General features: G+C 28.1%; 1 long non-coding RNA gene across 1 annotated transcript; it reads right to left on the bottom strand.

Annotated features, from left to right (window-relative positions):
- Window positions 1-656: 656 nt before the first annotated feature.
- LOC136272120 (uncharacterized) lies at window positions 657-4,605 on the bottom strand. Its single transcript, XR_010710026.1, has 4 exons — window positions 4,551-4,605; window positions 4,417-4,452; window positions 4,066-4,213; window positions 657-863 (listed from the first exon to the last, which is right to left on the bottom strand). It is a non-coding gene; the product is annotated as an uncharacterized lncRNA (long non-coding RNA).
- Between the last annotated feature and the right edge of the window lie 1,120 nt (window positions 4,606-5,725).

Raw genomic sequence — 5,725 nt, 5'->3', positions numbered from 1 at the left:
TTATTAAAAAGAATAAAAAAAATATCATATCTAGGAATATTGTTATTATTTTGTACGGCTATGAAACAAGGCATAAAGCAAATATAACAATTAGTTCTTACTTTCTTTAAATGTCATATAGACCTTTAATCCCTGCTTCTATTCCATTATATAGATTTGATATTGTATACCTATTTGATATCTATGAGAACGATATCAGTTTTATATAATGTTCCAAAGACAGCATCGTACCTATTTCCAAACTTGTTATCGTCCAAATAGTCAGTAAATACCAAAGAAATCTTTATTTTTTCTATGGCACAGACCTTCGTGATGCTTAACAAATTTAAGTTATCTGACTTCAAATTTAACGATTATTGGTATTGACATAATTAACCGTTTCAAATAACAATTTTAAAATATGATTTAAACATTATATTAATACAGAACTTTTTTTATAGTGTATGGGAAACATGGCGATGTCCTCTTAAATTTATACGTTGGTTTATTAAAGGCATCTTTATACGGATGAATGAAAAATAATTGATTTTTACGTACATCAGATTAAGATAGAAGAGTGACTTATGTTGGATCAATATCTTTTTAAGAATAACATTTGTATTGGTTTATACAAGATGTAGAAACTAGCGATGAATAAATAAAGCTCATACCCAAAACTAACACTTTGAGCAATTGAAACAATATTAGAACCAAAAATTGTTTATGTTATCGAATACCCGCATTCAACAAAACCAATACACCTGAAATTCGTCTTCGTTGCTTTTATTATTAAATCCAACAATATTTTGGCTCATGGCACGAGGTTATGTCCTCAATTACTCAGGCTTAATGTCAAAATTACTCAGAAGTCCTCTTTCCATATCCTGAAAAAAGAAATTAAAATTCATAATTATTTTAATGCAAGAGGTTTTCTTTCTTTTGCAAAAATTAGCAATTTTATTTCCATTCTAGGTTGGATTGATAATAAGAATTCTGTTAGGTTTTTTTTTATTGCGTTTGCGTTTTCTACAAATATGTACCGAAGCCGAATAACCATTTAAAGATAACTGCAATGTTAAGAAAACAACTGTTGTTATATCAGTATACTTGTCCTTCGAAAGACAGAAATGCAAATCAATGATAGGGTCTTAAAAAGGCCCCTGTAGCACATCGCTCTGCAATTGATTTTTATTAACATAACATTATTAATACTCTCAACTTCTACTGTATTCATTGTTGTCACATATAATTAAAGTAACCTATGTTGATCATTTATCAGGACATATCTGTGTAAATTAAATTTGTTTGAATAATACTTATTTACACAGTACATATATGTTTGCATGGTTTTAAGCAACTAAAGAGAATTTTAGTTAATTGCTTCCTGATCAAATTTTCTATCTACTTTGTGGTCGCTAAGATATAAGGAAAAGAATTTACCTCATGTGAAATGCAAAACAAAATGATAAACCAGGCATATTAATGTAAATTAACTTTTAAAAAAATTTTGACACTATCTCATGGGCTTTTATTTTGAAAGCATTAAAATTTTTAATTGCAGGTTCTTTAAAAGTTGGATTACAACCTTCTAAAATGAAACAAAAACTTGTGTAATTCAAAACGGTGTAATTCCAGAATAGTTTTACCCAGAAAGAGACCGTAGACAGGGCAACCCAATATCGCCATACTTATTTTTACTTTGTGCTGAAATTTAAGGAATATTGATAAGAATTTATAAAGATTTTATAGGTAAAAAATAGACGGAGAAGAGTACAAAATATCTCAATACCTAGATGACATTTCTCAGGGATTCAGACTCCTTCACACAGGTTTTAGGCTTAAAAATTAATTTTACTAAATCAAACATGGTTTTGATTGGTAGCAAAACACAAATTAAGGGATGTATTTCACCAGCAATGAAAACTTAGTTTAAAAGATTTAATTTTTGAGCTCCTTGGTAATAAATTCCCAACAATACAATTGGAAAGAAAGACTTAAACTATTTGCCAAAAATCTCTGAAATCGGAAATTTTAAACCAATGAAAATTATAAAATTAAACCCAAAACCTAGCTTTAGATACCTAAACAGTCTTCAAAATAATATTTTTCAATTTATATTGGGCTGTAAAGTGGAAGAGTAAAGAAGAGTACAATTTTACAGGATCATTTTTATGGGGGTCTAAAAAGATTAATTTTTGGGATTTTACTACAGCAAAATGGGCAAAGCTTCTAAAATCACTTTCAAAAAAAATCCCAGAGATATTGAGGAATGACACAGATTATTCATATATTTTATGTAAAACTTTGGAAAATTCTTTCTTGAAAGAGGTGTTTCTCAGCTGGTTAAGAATAGTGAAGCAAAAGCTGTTAGGTAAGCCCCATATTATAGATGAACATATATGGAAAAATCCCTAAATCACAGTAGGGATTGTTTCATATTTATAAATTTTCTGCTAATAAAGAAATTATTTTTGTTGGTGATTTATTTAATACAAATGAAACATTCATAATCTTTAAGAAATTGAAACAAATATTCCAACAACAAACTGTTTCGAGTATGCAAGTTAAAGAAATATGAGCTGTATATTTTAGAATTTTATTTTGCTGTAAAAACCTGCTAGTATGCTAAGTCTGCGTGTAACTTAAACTTTTATGATAAATAAGGTTTGAAAAAATCATTAATTTTTGTCAGAGGAAAGATATCTCTTCTTATGAACATATTGCACATCAATTTTTGTACGGGACGACAATAATTCAATTACGCCCCAATTAAGGCTCCTTAACGTCCCTTTTCACAAAATTATGGCGAAAAGAAATTTAAAAATCCTGATATTTTTGTCATTTTTGTAGAAAATAACATTTTCGTTAAAAAAAAAATTCATCATGAAAATTGCAGCTCATATTGTAAGGACCAAGGGCTCGAAACATAGAGCATGCTAAGATTTTGACTTAACTAGGGTCATAAGTAGGACTTAGGCGGAATCTGAAGACCTACACAAGTTCTGCTTAAGAATGTTTTATACCGTAACATAACGCAAACTTAGCAATGTCTTAGCCAAGACATGCTTATGTTAAAAATAAAAACAGTCTCTTCTTCTTCTTTTTTGTCGAATTGAATGCATTGGTAATAAAATCATTAGCTTAGGTTAACAACTTGTTTATTTTTGATATCTTTGATATAGGATGGGAGTAGAAGTAATGTACAGACACATAATTCAAGTAGGCATGAGTATACATACCTATGTATTAAAAAAATTAAAAACTCAAAGCGATGGATCTTAGCAAATGTATTCAGTAATTTGTTGTTTCTTCTTTGTCTTGACGAATATTCACTATTTTAGTCGTTCTCGACTATTGCCTCTGGCGTAATACCGCGATGCCTTTAGAACTTGATAGAATTATTTAGTGGATTTATTTTTTTTTTTTTGTTCTATATCTTCTCTATAAAATAAGGCTATTCACATACTCTGAGTATATTTTTTTCATTAAGTCAATATACATTGTAATGTAATAAGACAATCATCGTCTTTAAAATCACGGAGGATTTTGCCGTCCTCAAACGTCCTTTTTTTAATTTTTCAAGTTCCGCGAGTTTACATTTATAGTTACTTCTTGTAAACTAACAGTATTTGTTTACAACCTAATCAGCAGTCCAGTTGCATACTATATGGAAAAATAATACAGCTCATTACAACCACTGTTAAAATTTATATCAATTGAATCAAAACTTTTATATTGGTTAATATTAAATTATTGATTTTGTGCCCTTTATAATATGACGCTCTAGATCTGATGGCATCCATAAGATTTATACATACCAAACAAACAAATCATAAAAGAACATGGACTGGTAATCCCTAATAATATTTTTAATTCTAAAAATAAACCTATAATTTAACTAAAACTATGAATCTATATTTCTAAAAAAATATATCAAATTCAAATTCACCATACATATAAATGGAGCTGTTTTGGGCATACATAATTGGGGCGGTGAGCTTTCAAGATTGTAAAACGTGCATATAGCAAATGAAAGCAAGTGATGTATCAGATAACTGTTAGATGTAACATTACAATAAAATTTACCGTGATTTTTTTCTCTACTATGTCATGTACCAAAGTTATGAAAATATAATTCAATTCAATAGCTTTCATGTTTTTTCTCTCTTTCTTCAAATCTTTGATGTATTCGATCCATGCTTTTAAGATAATTTCCTCATCCAATTCATATTGTCTGAAAAGTTAAATTTTTCTATTATTATTTTGTAGAAAAATTGTATATCTTTTAAATATATATGCATTATTTAACATGAACACAATTATCATAAGTTTTAAATTTGGGTGTTTTAAGGACAATTTTATTATTTGATAAGTTACTTCAAAATGAATTAGAATGTTTAAGCTTCTTTTTCACCAATAAATATGGAAGAAACTTACAAAGAGAAGGCCTCTTGCCTTGGCATTTCCTTCATACTAAAAACAAATATGTTTGCTACAAAAAATATCATTAATAACTTATCATGTTTTCACGAATTTTCTTTTTATGAATTAAAAAGACAAAATTTTCTTACCTATCGATTTATTTTCCACTTAAAAGTATACCTGTTGTGTGTGTCTTCTTTGAATGCAGTTTAGTTTGGGATTCAGTTCAGATACACTTGTATTTTTATCATTCCCAAGGTCAGTTCGTGAAGGTGATGATATGTTTAATTCATATTTTTTTTTTTAGTTATTAAAGGTTGCAAAATGAAGGTGATGATATGTTTAATTCATATTTTTTTTTTTAGTTATTAAAGGTTGCAAAATTTGATTTAAGATGATTATTCCTTATTGTAAGATGCTAATACGGTAAAATATATCTTAAAACGTTTACAAAGAAAAGGTAACCATATGATTACTGTTTAGTTGTTTTCACAGAATAACGAACCTGATAAATTAAATATTGTATTTTCTAAACTTCTTTTGAATTGTCTATTTTATTACTTTGTAATTTTTTTTGGAATAGAGCATAAGTGTAATATTTTTAAAAGTAAATTCATAAATAATACTGTTTAGTTGTTTTCACAGAATAACGAACCTGATAAATTATATTAAATGTATTGTATTTTCTAAACTTCTTTTAAATTGTCTACTGTTTATTTTTTTCCGACAATTTTATCATTGAGATTTGATGAAAAACAACTAAATCGATAGCTAGAAGTGCTCATTAGGACTTTTACTTTATTTCTGTATTATTTTATGTCGAAGTTAATGGGGTAAAAATCTATTTGGTAAACTGCTGGTTCCAGGGTGTACCTCGGCATCTGTACTAACTCCAACTACAAGCACAGTGGTCACTACCACCAAAAAACCTATAACGTTTAACATTTCTAGTGTTTTCTTTATTTATCACACCCCACTGAACCATATGTACCGTTTATTTTGCATTTGATAATTATCCGATTTATTATTCTTGTGTAAATCTGTTGTTTAATTTTGAAAAAGGCACATATCCTAAGTGGTTTTTTTTTACATATAACTTTGATAATTCTGAATATTTGAATATCTTTATATTCAAAAATTTACGTTAAATAAATGACAGTTATAAATTACATCAGTCATTTTTGCCTCAAGAATATCTCATTGGGACACATTGTTTGTACTTGATTTTTATCGTGATTTTCATCTTTCTATCTTTCGTTAAGTGTTAAATTATGTACATTAATTAATTCACCCCCCCCCCCCAAAATAATTCATCTACATTTTG

The sequence above is a fragment of the Magallana gigas genome, chromosome 10, assembly GCF_963853765.1.
Source record: "Magallana gigas chromosome 10, xbMagGiga1.1, whole genome shotgun sequence".
Taxonomy (NCBI): Eukaryota; Metazoa; Mollusca; class Bivalvia; order Ostreida; family Ostreidae; genus Magallana; species Magallana gigas.
Note: the sequence above shows the minus strand (reverse complement) of the source record. Positions and strands in the feature narration are given on the sequence as shown.